This window comes from Ovis canadensis, chromosome 12 (assembly GCF_042477335.2).
Source record: "Ovis canadensis isolate MfBH-ARS-UI-01 breed Bighorn chromosome 12, ARS-UI_OviCan_v2, whole genome shotgun sequence".
Lineage (NCBI taxonomy): Eukaryota > Metazoa > Chordata > Mammalia > Artiodactyla > Bovidae > Ovis > Ovis canadensis.
The window spans coordinates 44,922,023-44,942,052 of record NC_091256.1 but is presented as its reverse complement, the minus strand read 5'-3'; positions in this window follow the sequence as shown (position 1 = coordinate 44,942,052).

Here is a 20,030-nt window from a genome sequence, read left to right as displayed (position 1 = left end):
GTCAAACAGGAGATGGCAAGAGTGAACATCAACATTTTAGGAATCAGTGAACTAAAATGGACTGGAATGGGTGAATCTAACTCAGATAACCACTATATCTACTGCTGTGGGCAAGAATCCCTTAGAAGAAATGGAGTAGCCCTCAGAGTCAACAGGAGAGTCCAAAATGAAGTACTTGAGTGCAACCTCAAAAACGACAGAATAATTTCTGTTCATTTCCAAGGCAAACCATGCAATATCACAGTAATCCAAGTCTATGCCCCAACCACTAATGCCTAAGAAGCTGAATGGTTCTATAATGACCGACAAGACCTTCTAGAACCAACACCAATGAAAGATATCTTTTCTTTGCAAAATGCAAAAGTAGGAAGTCAACAGATACCTGGGGTAACAGACAAGTTTGGCCTTGGAGTACAAAATGAAGCAGGGCAAAGGCTAACAGAGTTTTATCAAGAGAACACACTGGTCATAGCAAACATCCTCTTCCAACAACACAAGAGAAGACTCTACACATGGACATCACCAGATGGTCAATACCAAAATCAGGTTGATTATATTCTTTGCAGCCAAAGATGTTGAAGCTCTATACAGTCAGCAAAAGCAAGACCAGGAGCTGACTGTAGCTCAGATCATGAACTCCTTATTGCCAAATTCAGACTTAAATTGAAGAAAGTAGGGAAAACCACTAGACCATTTAGGTATGACCTAAATCAAATCCCCTATGATTATACAGTAGAAGTGACAAATAGATTGATTGAAGAGATTAGATCTGATAGACAGAGTGCCTGAAGAACTATGGACTGAGGTTTTTAGCGTGCTGCGATTCAAGGGCTTGCAAAGAGCCCTCGGACATGACTGAGCGACTGAACTGAACTGAAGTGGGTGGTGATCAAAACCATCCCCAAGAAAAAGAAATGCAAAAAGGCAAGGTGATTGTCTGAGGAGGCCTTACAAATAGCTGAGAAAAGAAGAGAAGCTAAAGGCAAAGGAGCAAAGAAAAGATATATCCATCTGAATGCAAAATTCCAAAGAATAGCAGGGAGAGTTAAGAAAGCATTCTTAAGTGTTCAATGCAAAGAAATAGAGAAAAACAATAAAATGGGAAAGACTAGAGATTTCTTCAAAAATTTAGACATACCAAGGGAACATTTCATGTAAGGAAGGGCACAATAATGGACAGAAATGGTATGGACCTAACAGAGGCAGAAGATATTAAGAAGAGGTGGCAAAAATACACAGGAGAACTATACAAAAGAGATCTTAATGACCCAGATAACCATGATGGTTTGATTACTCACCTAGAGCCAGATATCCTGGAATGTGAAGTCAAATGGGCCCTAGGAAGCATCACTACAAACAAAGTTAGTGGAGGTGACAGACTTCCAGTTGAGCTCTTTCAAATCCTGAAAGATGATGCTGTGAAAGTGCTGCACTCAATATGCCAGCAAATTTTGGTCAACAGTGGCCACAGGACTGGAAAAGGTGTTTTTATTCCAGTCCCAAAGAAAGGCAATGCCAAAGAATGTTCAAATTACTGCACAACTGCACTCAACTCGCATGCTAGCAAAGTAATGCTCAAAATTCTCCAAGTGAGGTTTCAACAGTATATGAACAGAGAACTTGCAGATGTTCAAGCTGGATTTAGAAAAGGCAGAGGAACCAGACATCAAATTGCCAACACTTTTTGGATCGTAGGAAAAGGAAAAGAATTCCATAAAAACATCTACTTCAGCCTCATTGACTAAACTAAAGTCTTTGACTGTGCAGATCACAACAAACAGGAAAATTCTTCAAGAGAAGGGAATACCAGAAAACCTTACCTGCCTCCTGAGAAATTCGTATGCATGTCAAAATGCAGCAGTTAGAACTGGACATGGAACAACAGACTGATTCCAAATTAGGAAAGGAATACTTCAAGGCTGTATACAGTCACCCTGCTTACTTAACTTACATGCAGAGTATATCATATAAAATGCCGGGTTGGAGCACAAGCTGGAATCAAGATTGCCGGGAGAAACATCAATAACCTCAGATATGCAGATGATACCATCCTTATGGCAGAAAGTGAAGAAGAACTAAAGAGCCTCTTGATGAAAGTGAACAGAGGAGAGTGAAAAAGTTGGCTTAAAACTCAATATTCAAACAATGAAGATCATGGCATCTGGTCCCATCACTTCATGGCAAATAGATGGGGAAACAATGGAAACACTGACAGACTTTCTTTTCTTGGGATCCAAAATCACTGCAAATGGTGACTGCAGCCATGAAATTAAAAGACACTTGCTCTTTGGAAGAAAAGTTATGACCAACCTAGATAGCCTATTAAAACCCAGAGACATTACTTTGCCAGCAAAGGTCCGTCTAGTCAAAGCTACGGTTTTTCCAGTAGTCATGTATGGACGTGACAGACTATAAAGAAAGCTGAGTGCCAAAGAATTGATGCTTTAGAACTGTGGTGTTAGAGAAGACTCTTGAGAGTCCCTTGGACTACAAGGAGATCAAGCCAGTCAATCCTAAACAGAATCAGTCTTGAATATTCGCTGGAAGGACTGATGCTGAAGCTGAAACTCCAATCCTTTGGCCACCTGATATGAAGAAGTGACTCATTGGAAAAGACCTCGATGCTGAGAAGGATTGAAGATGGGAGGAGAAGGGAACGACAGAGGATGAGATGGCTGGATGGCATCATCAACTCAATAGACATGAGTGTGAGCAAGCTTTAGGAGTTGGTGAGGGACATGGGAACCTGGTGTGCTGCTGTCCATGGGGTTGCAAAGAGTCAGACACAACTGAGGGACTGAACTGAACTGAACATAAGTACAGAGGCAAAGACTGCATTAAGCTCCACAGGGGAGCTCGGTGGGGGAGCCAGGGGGACTCTGCTATAAACTCTGCCCCTACACCCATGCCAAGGTCAGTGGAGGTTGTATCTCCAGACACTGATCATCATTTGATAACGGACTGGGCTCCTGTGCCTAATCCCTTTGGTAATGTGGAGCCACAGATCTCCAAGAGTACTAGGATCACCTACTCCAGGTTATTGCATTACAGTTTAAGTCATACTGCACTGAGTTCAGGATTCCTCCTCCTGCTAATCAAATCATTTAAGTACTCTAGCTGATTCAGGGCCAGCAGGGCAATTTTCTGTAATATAAACTCAATGATATAAGGGACTGAGATTGAAAACTACATCCCACTGCTATAAAAATGATAGATTGCTAACCTTTTATGGAATATCTCTAGGTTTGTTTCTATTAAAATGAAATTGTTAGTCTGTGAATTGAAATTACCAAAGGTGACTTTTTTCTTTCTCTTATCTTTCCACCCCTTCTTGGGTATATTGGTGGAAATAATGAGGTTATCCAGGCCCTAAATGTCATGGTGAAAAATTTGCAACCTTATCCAACACTCTGATTATCCCCTTTATGCCACAACTGAAGAGAACTGAGGCCTCATTATCTTCCCTGTAGATGACAAGGAGACATAAATAAACTTTTCATTTCTCTTCTTGTCAATTTCATATTGGTCAATGTAAGTTTCATACTGAACCAGGGAGTTAATAGTCAGTAAATATATTTTGCAGAGATGATCATAGTGGAAGACTATAGAAACACTAACTTTTGAAGTTAAATAATTGAATAACCTTTGAAGGAAATAATTGCAATACATACATATATCTGCAAAAGTTATATCTAAGATACATATTTTAAAAAAACTCTTATGTGGTAAAATTCTAATATGTTCCCTAATATTTCCACCTCCAATATATGTGAAGTGAAAGTGTTAGTTGCTTAGTTGTATCTGACTCTTTGCAACCCCACGGGCTGTAATCCACCAGGCTCCTTTGCCCATGGAATTCTCCAGGTGAGAATACTGTCTGAGCCACCTGGGAATGCCCCTCCCCAATGTATATGCCTACTATAATCCCCTCCTCTCACATGTGAGCAAGGTTTATAAATATGATCAATGTCACTGTTGTAACTAGGTTACAATATATGGCAAAGATGAAAGGATTTTGCAGATATAATTAAAGTCAATTAACTGGGAAATTATCTTTGTGGTGAGCTTTTCAAAAGAGACTCGAAACAAAAGAGACCCTTTCCCACAGGCCTTGAAGAAGGAAGCTGTCATGTTGTAGACAGAGGAAGCCCCTAGGAGCTGAGGATTGCAATCATATAACCACAAAGAACTGAATTCTCCCAGTAGTCAGAAGGAACCTGGACACTAAGCTCTAGATGAGAAACTAGCCCCTGCCATTGTTAGGACCAAACTAGAGCCAGGACAGGCTCTAAGGGGCAAGCTAGGCCTGAGGTTTGGTCTCTAGGAACGCTGAGGCACTGGAAACTCCCACAGGCAGTGTAGCTCAACCAATCAGAAAAATCCCCGTAGCCCCCCGCCCACGCCAGACCAAGCCAATCCAGATAGGGATGTGAGGTTTAAAAGTCCCATGCGTGTACAGTTTAAGCAATCAGCTATGCTGTTACAGGAACAAAGAACAGTCTGTATAAAAGTAGATGGGATTCAGAGCTCGGGGCTCTTGTCGCATTCCACTGTGCTGGATGAGACCTGGGCCCTAACTCGAGCTAGCAATAAACCCCTTTATGCTTTTGCATTGCTGTGGACGTCTTATTCTCTTATTCTCAGTTATGGGGACTCAGACTCTGGGCATAACACCATCACCTGGACTGCAGTCCTGTCCTTGGCAGAGGACACAGTTAACCCAGACATGGCCTCCTGATCCACAGAAACTGTGAGATGCTGAACATATGTTGTTTAAGCCAATAAATAAGTTATGTTAATTTTTCATGTAGCATTCAAAAAATAGCACATTATTATTCAATAAGAATGCAATTCAGTTTTTAATAAATCAACAAAAGATTGAACAGATATTTCACAAAAGAAGACCTATAAATGGCCAGTAAGCACATGAGAAGATGCTCAATATCATTAGGCATCAGGGAAATTAAGATTAAAATGACAATTAAATATCATCCTATGCCCACACAACACCATTTTTTTAAAAGTAGATTAACTGGGAATGTATGCAAATAAAATGTTACACCACTTTGGATAATGGTTTCACAGTTTCTGATAAGTTAAACAGGTATTTATGCTATGATCAGCCACTTCCCACTCTTAGGTAAGCATTTCCAAGAGAAATGAAAACATTTGTCCACAAAAATTTGTATGTAAATATTCATAGAAAGTTTATTCATAATAATGAAAACCTGGAAAGAATATCCATCGCTAGGAGAATGGATTTAAAACATTGTGAATACTACTCAGCTATAAAAAAGTCACATACTACTGATACATGGAAATATTTGGATGAATCCCAAAAACATGTATTAGGGAAAGAAAAGAGACACATGACCTGATAAGCCTGTCTACACCAGAGTAAATCTCACTATTCATTATAACATTTGTAGCAAGCTTTACTATTTGTATAGGCACTGTTACATCACAAACTTAGCCTTATTAAATACCTATTAATAAGGGGGTGATGAGAGTAGGGCAGTAATCACTTTATCCATCTACTAAGTGCTAGAGTATTGACTCTAAAACTAGCACCCTGTGCCCCACACCACTCTCTTTCACTCTTTATTATATTCCTTGCCTTCTCCCTTCTTGCTTAGGATGAATTGTGTTTCTGTCTAAATTCAAATTTCCCTTTGGGCATTAGACCTTTTTCTCTCTCATGCCCTCAAGGACATCATTCTAGCTGATCTCCCTTTCTCTCCTGCATTATCGATTTCCCCCCTCTACTGGAGCACGGCAATCAGCATACACATATGCTGCTCTGTTTGTAACCATTTAAAAAGTTCCTCACTAGGCCCCATGTCATGCTCCAGCAACTTCCTACCTTCCTTATTCTCCATTTCAACAAGACTTCGACAGTCACTGCTACTCATTGACTCCAATTCCTTATTATTCTTTTTTCTTTCATAATTTTTAAAACATTTTTAAAAATAAAAGTATAAGGTACTTAAAGACAAATATTTTGTTGAATGTATTTACCTAGGTAGTCAATCAAGATATAGAACTTCTCCATCACTCTTCAAAATTATTTCCAGTTAAACTTTCTTTCCCTAGAGACAACCAGGATTCTGATTTCTATCACCAAAGATTCCTTCCACCTAATATTGAATTTCTTATGCAAGAAGCTACATGGTATGAGCTTTTTTGTGTCTCATTTCTCTCCTTTTGATGTGTAGAGGACTGAACTAGTTGATCTCTAAGGAACCTTTCCCAGGGTGCCTTAGCCATCTCGGTTCCTGTGAGCAGAGCTGAAATACACATTGGAATGCACATATCTCTTAGAGATCCTGATTTCACTTTTTTTGGACATATATCCGGAAGTGGAATTCTGGATCATATGGTAGTTCTATTTCTAACTTTTTGAGGAATCTCCATAATATCCATTATGGCTGAACCAATTTACATTGCTTCCAACAGTGCACAAGGGTTCCTTTTTCTCCACATCTTCACCAACATTTGTTATCTATTATTTTTTTTTGATGATAGACATCCTAAGAGGTATGAGGTGATCTCTCACTATATATATCCTGATGATTTTTATTTCCCTGATGATTGTTGAGGTTAAGAACTTTTTCATATACTTGCTGGCCATTCATGTCTTCTTTGTAAAAATGCCTATTCACTTCCTCTGTCATTTTTTTTAACAGACTGAGCCACCAGGGAAGCCACCTTCTCTGACAATTTTAATTGTTGGTTGTTTTTTGTTTTTTTTTTTTTTGCTGTTGAGTTGTATGAGTTTCTTGTGTTTTTGATATATGGTTGGCAAATATTTTCTCCTATTCCATATGTTGTCTTTTCATTTTGCTGATGGTTTCCTTTGCTGTGCACTGTCTAAGTGTCCACTGATGAATGAATGAATGACAAAACTCTGGTATACATACACAGAATAGAATACTGCTGCTGCTGCTGCTAAGTCGCGTCAGTCGTGTCCGACTCTGTGCGACTCCATAGACGGCAGCCCACCAGGCTCCCCCGTCCCTGGGATTCTCCAGGCAAGAACACTGGAGTGGGTTGCCATTTCCTTCTCCAATGCAGGAAAGTGAAAAGTGAAAGTGAAGTCGCTCAGTCGTGTCCGACTCTGCAACCCAGTGGGCTGTCCGTCATAAAAAGGAAATTGCACCATTTGTGACAAATAGATGAAGCCAGATGACTAAGCTAAGTGAATCAAGCCAGACACAGCAGGACAAATCTTGCATGATCACACTCATATGTGAAATTTAAAAAGTCAGACTAATTTAATCAAAGAGTAGAAGAGTAGTTTCCAGGAGTTGAGGCCGTACGTCTATGGGGAAAGATATTAAGTATAAGATGAATAAGTTCTGGGAATCTAATGAATAGCATGTGATTAGAGTTAATAATACTGTGTTGTTTAGTCACTGAGAGTGGATTTAAAGTGTTCTTACCACATATACACAAAAATGGTAATTATGTGAGGTGATGGATGTATTTTGATTAACTTCACTGTGGTATCATTTCACAGTATGCATATACATTAAATCATCACATTATATACTTTTAAATTAAAAATAAAAATTTTTAAAGGAGAGAATTTTTTTAAATTTTTAATAAGTAAATAAGGTATCTCACTGATCAGAATGAACGAAAGTAAGACCTAAACTGCTAAAATGAAGTACAAGTTTGGTGTGACCACTAACCTTTCTTTGAGGCATCATCTCTAGCAGTCTTGCACATGGGTAGAAGATTACAAGCTGTGTAATGCGTTGAACACCCATTCCTCTTGTGCATTGTGGCTTTGTCATTCACCAGCTCTGTAACTTTTGAGGAACTTTTCTTTTCTTACCTATAACCTAAATAAATAAATGAATAAAACTCTCTCTCTCTCTCCCTCTCTCTCTCTCTCTCTATACACACACACATACATTTATCTATATTAAATATAAATTGCATGTATTATATGTAAAGCAAATAAATCCTAAGTGTTGTCAGGGGTAAGTACTGCAGTGTTCACAAAGTGTCTAGATTAGAGTTCAGCACAACTAGACCTCCGCATGGATTGCGATGTTGGAGAGAACATAGGTGCACCAGGGGCAGGAGAACTGATACTGACATGAAGGAAAGACTAGCAGCTCCCAAGACTTCTTTTTCATTCAGATTCAGCAACTTGTGATAAACAACAGAAAAGCAACTTATTAAGAGATAAAAGCTCAACAGTGGTGGGAAAGATATTCATAAAATTTTATAATCTCCCTTCCTCAGAGAATCTTCTCTATTCACAGCCATACACATCAGAAATTTAATTCCACTGAAGTCTCTATAAGTTCTGGGTTAGAACCAAGTAGTTAAAACTTGCCTCTCTGAGGAAGAAATAAATTCTCCATATTATTTTTGTTATAAATATTGTTCAACACTTTTTATTTATAAAAAGTAGCTATATAAACCTCTTCTGAAAATAGCTCTCACCTTCCTGAGTAAAGAAGAAGGAAAAAAGTAAAACTGACCAATGGATAAACGTCTGTATCTTATACTAAGGATGAGTGTAGGACTGTGTAGGTATAGAGGATAAATACGTTATCAATAACCAAGTTACTAAACCAGGTTCTGATTGGCCCTAGCATAACTCTAAGCCAGGGGTCTGCAAAGTCTTTCTGTAAAGGGCCAGATGGTAAGTAAGGCTCAATGAGCCACAGAACCTGGGGTGCAAGTATTCAACTTTGTCTTGTAGCAAGAGAGCAAGCATAAACAGCAGGAAAGGAATGAGTGTAACTGTGTTCCAATAAAATTTGATTTACAAAAACAGATGGTGAGCCTGGTCTAAGCTTTGGTGATAGACGCTAAGATCAAAGGCCGTTTCTGCAATGTGAAGTTTAGACTACAGAACTCAAATTGGTTTCCAAAGTATAAATTCTTTCCATTATTTTAAAATGAGGAATCATCAAGGACAATTCTTAAAAGTAAGAATGACTACAAAACAACGAAGGAGTTAAAGAATGAAGGTAACTCAAGTCTGATTACAAAGGTGTTTTGTAATAAAACTGACTTTAAGACAATCACATCTTCATAAGGATGTTGTCAGGGTGAAAAAGAAATAATGTGTATGAAAAGTGTAGCTTCATCTTTCTATTCATAAGATTATCCACATGACTTCAGATAAGTGAAAACTCCTCTTCAAACCTCATAATATTTGTTGGTATAAGTAAATACCTCTAAGTTGCAGGAAAGATAAAAAGTGATGATATAAACAAGAGTCATTTTTTGTTAGAGAAAAAATTTTGAAAAGAGAAAATGAATAAACTCCAACATTTATGTGTCCATATGATATCTGTGATGACAGTTTGATAAATATTTCAAAAAGTGGTGATCCATGAAAAAAACTTATTAAAATATAAAATGATATATAAATATTCAGTGTTGTTTATATTGTCACATTCACCATCACTATTCCCAGCATGAAGATGTCAGTGAAAAAGACGATCAGAAAAGGACACAGATAAGATGATCAGGGACAATACTAAAGCTAAATACAAAGGAGGGGAGTTTTAAAAATTTGCAAGTACAACTGATGTTTAAGCAACATGGGTTGAACTGCAGGGATCCACAGATTTTTTTGTTGATAAATATGTGCTACAATACTACAAGATGATCAATTGATTGGTTAAATCTTTGAGTATGGAACCACCTATGTGGGAGGCCAACTGTAAAGTTAGGCGGATTTTCAGATATGTCGAAGTTGGCGCTCCTAAATCCTGTGTTGTTCAAAAGTTAACTCTGTGTGTGTGTGTGTGTGTGTATGTATTTATTTATTTTGGTTTTCAACTAATTTTGTTTTTTAATTTATTTTTTAATTGATGCGTAATTGACTTGCAATGTTGGATTGGGTTAGGGTGTACAACATTTAAATACATTACAAAATGATGACTGTGATAAATCTAGTAACCACCAGCCTTCATACAAAGTGATTACAATAATATCAACCATATTCCTTATGTTATCTTCATTTAATTGTATCAGTCATAATTAGTAATACTAGAAAAAAACAGATTGCATTGTTACAAATGCATTTGTTCATTTATACTACTCTACAGAATGGTCTCTGTTTAAAAAAATTATTCCATATGGCAAAACAGTATTGAAAAAGGAGAGGGAAAAAAAATAGAGGAGGAAATTTAGAATTCTGGGAACAGACTTCTTTCAAATTTTTATTTTAGGAAAATAAAGAGCCGTAGTTTCTTTCAAAAACAAAAATCATATAGAGCAGAGTCCCTCCATTATTCGGGCAATGTTCTACTCAAGGACAAAAATACCTCCTAGAGAGGCTCCACTGATGTATGCCAGTGGAAGGCAAGGGTGAAATAAAGAGGCCTGGGGAGGGTGTTCCATGTTTCCCTAGTAGACATTTCTTTGTGTTTAGGGTCCTGGTTCTTTCCTTACCTGTTTCAATTTCCCCTAGAAAAGAAGCCAGTGTTTGGTATTGGCTGTTTTTTCCTCATCTTTTCAGAGGCCAGCAGCTCCCTTCCACATCATCTTCCTCTGCCAAGACATCCTCAGGGACCTGACATCCGTCAGTCATGGCTGTCGAGATCTGCATCCAAATTCACTTTGAGATCCATGTGAAACCTCCACAGTCACCATCATTTTAAGCTATATTTGTCAAACTGTAGATTTCAACAACCACCTAACAAATATTTGCTATCCCTCATCTAGAAATATCAGTAATCAGTGAACAAGAAAGACTTGAGGGGAGTAGGTGCTAGGGAAAAAATAAGATAGTTACACAGCTAAGAGTCCCCCTAGAGGTAGACAGAGAGAAACTTTAGGACATCACCATAAGCTAGGCACCAACCAGAAAATGTCCAGAACATCTGGCAGCTAAGCAACAATCAGAACATTTTGAAACTAAGCAGAGTTTCTTGGGCTTCCCTGGTGGCCCAGTGGTAAAGAACCCACCTGCCAATGCAGGAGATGCCAGTTGGATCCTTGGGTCAGGAAGATCGCCCAGAGAAGGAAATGGCAACTCACTTCAGTATTCTTGCCTGGGAAATTTCATGGACAGAGGAGCCTGGTGGGCTACAGTCCGTGGGGTTGCAAAAGAGTCGGACACGACTGAGCAACTAGACAACAATCAAGCAGACTCACTTAGGCCACCACAGAAAATGGGTACAAGACCTGCATTTGGCCTTGAGAGATCTAGAAGCCAACAGACCCTGAAAAAACTGCATTTCTCCACGTAGTCAAGACAGAAATATCTGGAAAGGTGACAAAACTAGGTGGAAAGGAGACATTATACTAAAAACCGAGATGAATTACCATATTTTAGTATATGCTATCACCCTTGTGCTAATACATATATGATTTAAATAGTGCTACCATAGTCCCGGTGAGACCATCTAGGGTTAAAGGAGGAGCTAATGATGTAAGCCTTGATATCTACCCAAGACAGAAAGAAGGTATTCTCCCCTCACCACTTTCTCTTTGATTATAAAAATGTAGGCTTCTTTGTTCCTGGGGCTGCACCCCGTTGTTAATCCCCTGGTACCTGTCACAATGCTAATAAAATCACTCTTTACCTGTTACTTTGTCTCACGCTGAATTCTTTTTGCATCAGGACAAACAGATCTGAGCTTTAGTAAGTGCTGGGACCAGGTGAGTGGTTTTAATGAAAAGACAGTGAATTTGAGTCCCCTCTTAAGTCAGGGATTGTGGGTTCATGTCCCAGTGTGAGGAGCAGCTGGGTTGGAGGAGTGTGGTTTCATAGACAGGTCCTTAAATTCACAATGTTGATTTCCTTCAGGCTTTAGAGATGTAAGTGGGAGAGGCAAGGCAGTATTGAAAATGGAGAGGGTGGATTACAAATGAATAATTCTTGACACCTCAGAGCCCAGTTTCCTCAGAGGAGCCTGAGTAGGGAGTGGGACCTGAGCAAACAGAGCCTTGGTTACCTGCAGACATGGAGGGAACACAACCAGTATTGTCCAGAGCTTGAAACTGACAACTGACTTAGGTCTCACCAAAGGCCCCCTGCCTCTGAGACCTTCCATATATCTGAGGAGCTGGATTGGCCCAAACGGTCACTTCCAGGCTTAACACCTTCTGGTCCTATCTAAGGAGAGGATGAGCCACCATCCTGATGTTTCTTCTGCCTCAAGACTCCTCAGACATATAGGAGATAATTTGGCGTACCAGCTGTGTGATGCAGGGAAAACATACCTCCTTTCATTGCCTGGCCCATAACTTCTCATAACCTTCCGACACAGGGCTGTACTGGCTGGAACCTTCCTTCAGGTTTAGAAGTCTCACCTAGGAAATGGAGGAGCGGTGTAAAAAAAAACACAGCACAGGCCAGGAGACAACTTAAATTCCAGACATTGTACTTCTAAGACTTTCTTCTTATGCCTGAAAGAAGAAAGTCCGAAAGTGTTATTAGATGTATCAGAGACATTCCTAGTGATCCTGAATCTGTATTTAGAGGCAGGCATCCATAAATGGGGCTTCTCGGGTAGTGCTAGTGATAAAGAACATACCTGCCAATGCAGGAGACATAAGAGATGCGGGTTGGTGAATCCCCCGGAGAAGGGCATGGCAACCCACTCGAATATTCTTGCCTGGAGAATCCCAGGGACAGAGGAGCCTGGCAGACTATAGTCCAGAGGGTCGCAAAGAGTTGGACATGACTGAAGAGACTGAACACACACACACACACCCATAACTGAGCCCATATAGAGCATATAACTAACTCCTGTCCTGAGCAAAGGTTGAACAAAACTGTCAATTATCATATATGATCCCATAAAGTAATATAAAATATAATTATGATTAATGGAGAATCAGTATCACCTAAAACCATCTGCTCCTAATGAGTAAGGAAGCCCCAAAAGTTCAGACTTCCATTTTTGACAAAGGACTCTCTCACACATAACATAAATGGAATGTCTAGTAAGCTAAAAGTCCTATAATGAGGGCAGGGTAGATAAATGCCCCTTAAAATAATTGATTTGACCACATTATGGTTCTAGCTCAGTTCAGTTCAGTTGCTCAGTTGTGTCCGACTCTTTGCGACCCCATGAATTGCAGCATGCCGGTCCTCCCTGTCCATCACCAACTCCCAGAGGTCACTCAAACTCATGTCCATCGAGTCGGTGATGTCATCCAGCCATCTCATCCTCTGTCGTCCCCTTTTCCTCCTGCCCACAATCCTTCCCAGCATCAGAGTCTTTTCCAATGAGTCAACTCTTCTCATGAGGTGGACAAAGTACTGGAGTTTCAGCTTTAACATCACTCCTTCCAAAGAACACCCAGGACTGATCTCCTTCAGAATGGACTGGTTGGATCTCCTTGCAGTCCAAGGGACTCTCAAGAGTCTTCTCCAACACCACAGTTCAAAAGTATCAATTCTTCAGCGCTTGGCTTTCTTCACAGTCCAACTCTCACATCCATACATGACTACTGGAAAAACCATAGCCTTGACTAGACGGACCTTAGTCGGCAAAGTAATGTCTCTGCTTTTGAATATGCTGTCTAGGTTGGTCATAACTTTTCTTCCAAGGAATAAGCATCTTTTAATTTCATGGCTGCAGTCACCATCTGCAGTGATTTTGGAGCCCAAAAAATTAAAGTCTGACACTGTTTCCACTGTCTTCCCATCTATTTGCCATGAAGTGATGGGACCAGATGCCATAATCTTCGTTTTCTGAATGTTGAGCTTTAAGCCAACTTTTTCACTCTCCTCTTTCACTTTCATCAAGAGGCTTTTTAGTTCCTCATGGTTCTAACCAGTGGCAAATATATCCATAGATAGACTCTAGGGTGATAGCAGTTTGTCAAGGGTTAAAATTTGCACTTAGAATGACATATGTAGGACCTGCTTAGAGGAAGAAACTTTTCTTGGAGTCTTGACTTGGTCTGTACGTCTTGTCAAATGTCCAGTGTGTGGAAGTTTCAACAGAATTTGGCCTTAATGAGGTCTTAGTTCTACAATGTTTAGAATAGGTGACTTTGAAGTCTATATTGAAGAAAAATAAATTCCTTTCAGTATCAAATGCAATCCAGGTTTCTAAGACATTGACTACCAAATTTAAAATTTGTAACCATGTGCCCTGCTTTATCAACATTATGAGATTCTGAGAGCATAATTCAAATTTTCCCTCTAGAAGTGATACCATTGTGAGTTGGAAGGAATAAGGATATTAAAGGATTCAAGGTAGAGATATACACTAAGGTTTTCCAAGATTTATACACTTGCTACTTTCTGCACCACTAGGAATCGCTTGTGTATAAATCCGGTAGAGAAATTTCCATTATTGTTGACAAATATGTCCCTAGAGAAATGGGCCACAGGAAAGCAATACTCCTCCTGCATGACTCCAGGTAGTGCCCATCAATTGTGCTGCCAGTCTTGGAATTTGAGGCCTCAGAAATTAATTCCACTGCCAGAATACACAGAATAAAGGCTAACACGAATCAAACTGATCAGAGTTTCAATCAGGCAGCACAAGACCCGACAAAAGGGATGTAAATGTTACTGCAAAGTCACACCAAACCTATCAGTGAATAAAATCCACATCCAGAGAAACTGATTCCTACCAGAGAAGGAGAAGCTGGAGGAGGGCCACCGAGGCTGATGAAACTCAGAACAGGTAGATTACTCTCACCTCTAAGATGTTTCAGTGAGAAAAAACACTCCAAATCTTTACATGTGTGAGAATTTTTTAAAATCTTAAATATATACAATGTATAAAGTCACAATTTTTCAAGCTTCCCTTTAGAGGGACATATCTTTGGGGTCCCAGTCAATCATATTCTAGGAGGGAAAATGTGGCCAGGACAAGAAGAACAGTACCATGCACATGTTGTCTGTTTTGAGGGCAGGAGCTATAGTGTCTAATTTGCCCTTACACACAGGGGGAACTTGATGCCTGATTGTGAAATAAATGAACCAGTTTAAGCACTCAAAGGAAAATGAAAGTCACACAATTGTGTCTGACTCTTTGTGATCCCATGATCTGTAGCCTACCTGGCTCCTCTAGCCATGGAATTCTCCAGGCAAGGGTACTGGAGTGGGTTGCCATTTCCTTCTCAAGGACTTAATGAATCACCAAAAGTCCTTCAAGCGCAGAACGTTTTGTTAGGTTGGGGCTTCCCTCATAGCTCAGTTGGTAAAGAATCTGCCTGTAAGGTGGGAGACCTGGGTTCAATCCCTGGGTTGGGAAGATCCCGTGGTGAAGGGAAAGGCTACCCACTAAGTCAAGTGGGCCTTAAAAAGCATCACTACGAACAAAGCTAGTGGAGGTGATGGAATTCCAGTTGAGCTGTTTCAAATCCTGAAAGATGATGCTGTGAAAGTGCTGCACTCAATACACCAGCAAATTTGGAAAACTCAGCAGTGGCCACAGGACTGGAAAATGTCAGTTTTCATTCCAATTCCAAAGAAAGGCAATGCAAAAGAATGCTCAAACTACTGCACAATTGCACTCATCTCACATGCTAGTAAAGTAATGCTCAAAATTCTCCAAGCCAGGCTTCAGCAATACGTGAACAGTGAACTCTCTGATGTTCAAGCTGGTTTTAGAAAAGGTAGAGGAACCAGAGATCAAATTGCCAACATCCACTGGATCATGGAAAAAGCAAGAGAGTTCCAGAAAAACATCTATTTCTGCTTTCTTGACTATGCCAAAGCCTTTGACTGTGTGGATCACAATAAACTGTGGAAAATTCTGAGAGAGATGGGAATACCAGACCACCTAACCTGCCTCTTGAGAAATCTGTATGCAGGTCAGGAAGCAACAGTTAGAACTGGACATGGAACAACAGACTGGTTCCAAATAGGAAAAGGAGTACATCAAGGCTGGATATTGTCACCCTCCTTATTTAACTTCTATGCAGAGTACATCATGAGAAACGCTAGACTGGAAGAAACACAAGCTGGAATCAAGATTGTCGGGAGAAATATCAATAACCTCAGATATGCAGACAACACCACCCTTATGGCAGAAAGTGAAGAGGAGCTAAAAAGCCTCTTGATGAAAGTGAAAGAGGAGAGCAAAAAAGCTGGCTTAAAGCTCAACATTCAGAAAACGAAGATCATGGCATCTGGTCCCATCACTTCATGGGAAATAGATGGGAAACGGTAGAAATAGTGTCAGACTTTATTTTGGGGGGCTCCAAAATCACTGCAGATGGTGACTGCAGCCATGAAATTAAAAGACACTTACTCCTTGGAAGAAAAGTTATCACCAACCTAAATAGTATATTCAAAAGCAAAGACATTACTTTGCCGACTAAGGTCCGTCTAGTCAAGGCTATGGTTTTTCCTGTGGTCATGTATGGATGTGAGAGTTGGACTGTGAAGAAGGCTGAGCACCGAAGAATTGATGCTTTTGAACTGTGGTGTTGGAGAAGACTCTTGAGAGTCCCTTGGACTGCAAGGAGATCCAACCAGTCCATTCTAAAGGAGATCAGCCCCGGGATTTCTTTGGAAGGAATGATGCTGAAGCTGAAACTCCAGTACTTTGTCCACCTCATGTGAAGAGTTGACTCATTGGAAAAGATTCTGATGCTGGGAGGGATTGTGGGCAGGAGGAGAAGGGGACGACAGAGGATGAGATGGCTGGATGGCATCACGGACTCGATCGACGTGAGTCTGAGTGAACTCCGGGAGATGGTGATAGACAGGGAGGCCTGGCGTGCTGCGATTCATGGGGTCGCAAAGAGTCGGACACGACTGAGCGACTGAACTGAACTGAACTGATGAGCTATAGTCCATGGGATCTCAAAGAGTCAGACACAACTGAGCGACTTTCACTTTCACTTTCAGAGATCTGCTACCACTTTACTAGAATAACGCCACACAAGCAGATAAAAGGTATTAAGCTTGAGAGTTAAATCTCCTACTTAAAACGAGGATAAACAGGGCTGACAAACTCGGGCGCACAGACGTCCCCCCCACCCACCTTCTCGTGGCAGCCAGGAGAAGCCCCTCAGGGCCTCGCCTCGGTTGACCTAATCCGGGAGCCAACGCCTCACCACCCGCTGCTCCTAGCCAATGCCTGAGCGCTCCAGATCCTGAACTCAGAGCGGGAAAACCCTGGACCAGAGAAAATAACCCCTCCGATGACCAATTTGGCTTCCCAGCTTCCCAGGGCTTTGCTAAGACTTCCTCAAATAGCAAAGCGACAATCAGGGCACTCCTGCCTCCCTGCCTTCCTCCTTCTCTTCACTCAGGATCAGACTGATAATTCTCCCAGGTTCCCTCTCTTCAGATTTTCCTTCCACAGGTATTTCCCTTAATAACACACCTGCACAGTTTAATTCCATCTCGGCATGCAGGCGATCAGGGAAATGAAAGGAAGACTCTTCGGGGTGACGCAGCAGGCATAGCCCAGGAGCCTTTCTCTGGCCCTTAAAATTTAAGACAGATACCAGTCTTCCACTTACCATGCTGTCCCTGTAAAGAGGTTGCTCTAAGGTAACGAAAATTTATTGCCTTTAGGAAAGCCAGTAACAATATAAAAATTAACATATTTTTGTATGTATAATATAGGCCTCCCTGGTGGCTCAGTGGTAAAGAATCTGCCTGCCAATGCAGGAGACACAAGGTCGATGCCTGGGTAGGAAAGATCCTCTGGAGAAGGAAGCGGCAACCTACTCCAGGATGCCTGTCTGGGAAATCCCTTGGGCAGGTAAGCCTAGCGGGCTACAGTCTATGGGGTCTCAAAAGAGTCAGACACGACTGGGCAACTGAAAAAAAAAAAAGCAAAAAACAAGCAATATGTATAATATACATGTATAAGAAATGTAATTAACTTAAAGTGTAAGCACGACCATATAAAAGAAGAGAGAATACATTTTACCTTTAAAAAGGAAAACATCATTAGAGATTAATATTCACTACACTGTGTGTCACTGTGTTCATTCAAGGACGTACTTGAAACCATTTTACTCCGTCCTCTCATCCCTTGGGATTTACTATTGTTATCACCTCAAGTTTACAGATAAAGAAACTGAAACACAGATAGGTTAAGTGACTTGTCCTGGGTCATAACATAGCCTCTAATTTTGGATTCTGCAATTCTGGCTCCAGGAGCTGCACTCTGAACTGCTCTGCTCTCTACCCTTCTGTGTTATTATCTGCATCAAGCCTGGTAAAGGCTTAATGGAGAACCTCTCCAATTCCCAGTCTCAGCTTGCTCATCCGGTTCCAATTTCCTGATTAGCCCTGGCCATTTATGGCTTAGATTCTGCCTCTCATGATTTATTTCAGTAGCTGAATTTGGAAAGAACAAATTGCAGGGGGATTCTGCTTCTAGGGGCACAGTCAATTCTGAAGCAGTGCCACTAGGTAGGTATATGGAGCAGAGGCTTTCTAATACGTTGCTGAACTTATACGATGTGAGGACACATTGCGAGTGCCACATCCCAAATACAAAGGAACCCAAGGAGGGCAGAGTGCACCTTCATTTAAAACATCAACAACCTTGGACTCAATGCCTTTGAAAAATGGGGATTAGAGATTGCTGTCAGGAGGATGGTCATTCAGCGGAAGAAATGGTCTTGAGACTGAGCTGCCTTGCTTATTCACACGCCATTCTCAACAGTGAGCAACGAAGGAGATGCTGTTAGAGTGTCAGTGAGATCATCTCTCACTTCCTCACAACCTTCCCCTGGCTGTGCATCTCATACACAATAAAATTCAAAATCTTTCCTCTGGCCTCTGGTCTTGTAAGACCCTGCAAATCTGCTTCCTGCAACCCCCTCCTCCTCTGTCATTGGCTGTCACTGCCCAGGAGAGCATGTTCTCATGTCCCTAGCATGAAAGTTGCAGTGAATCCCAAAGTCACTGCACTTAGAGGCTGTTAGCACACTGTGATCTTTTCAACAGTTCCTTTCTTGCAGAAGGTCTGAGTGGCTAATTCCCATGGCTGCCAGAATTGGCCAGGCTGAATTAATCAAACTCAAAGAGCAGATAGTTGACCATCTAATTTTTTTAATTTTAGGCATCCTACATATTTGCTCTTCTCCCATAAATTCAACTTAATTGGGATGAAAGATCTTTTAATTATTAAAAATATAGATTATTAACTTTTTTGAGAAATTAATTTGCATCTTTCTCTGGTATTCACATTAAGAAGCCTCAGGATAACATTATGTTGACTAATAGAGGTGATTAAGGAGAGAATTTAAGGAAAAATTATAGTCTTCTACATTTACCACATGTTTGTGAATTCTAGTACTCTTCACTTCCTTCCATTTGAATTTCTATTTGGTGCCATTCCCATTCAGCCTGAAAAACTTCATTTTAACTTCTTTAATCTTAGAATGTTTTACTCCATCATCATCTTGTTTCTAAATTAATAATTTGAATTTTTAGAGCACTTCTAGGTTCATAGAGAAAATGAAAAGGAAGTACTGAGAGTTCCCACATGCCCTCTCCTCTTTCCCCTCGCCTGTTGTTAACATCCTACATTAGTTTAAAGACTTGTCACAGTTGATGAACCAATATTGATACAATATTGCTAACTAAGTTCATAGTTTACATTAGGGATCACTCTTTGTCCTTCATTCTATGGATTTTGACAACTGTATGATGTGCTAGTTGCTTCAGTCATGTCTGACTCTTTGCGACACTATGGATTATAGCCCACCAGGCTCCTCTGTCCATGGGATTCTCCAGGCAAGAATACTGGAGTGGGTTGTCATGCCCTCCTCCAGAGGATCTTCCCGACCCAGGGATGGAACCCACATCTCTTAAGTCGCCTGCGTTGGCAGGCAAGTTCTTTACCACTAACATCACCTGGGAAGCCCCTGTATGATTATATGAACGTTTGTGTCCAAAGTTATGTATCATGTAGAACAGTTTCACTGCTCTAAATATATCCTGTGCTTTACCTATTCATTCCTCTCTCCACTCTCCAAAAACCCCTGACAACGCTGATCTTTTTACTCTGTCTGTACTTTTGCCTTTTCCAGTGTCATCCTGTGGAAATCATATGTGATGGTTAACTTTACGTGTCAACTTGACTGTGCCATGGGTTATCAAG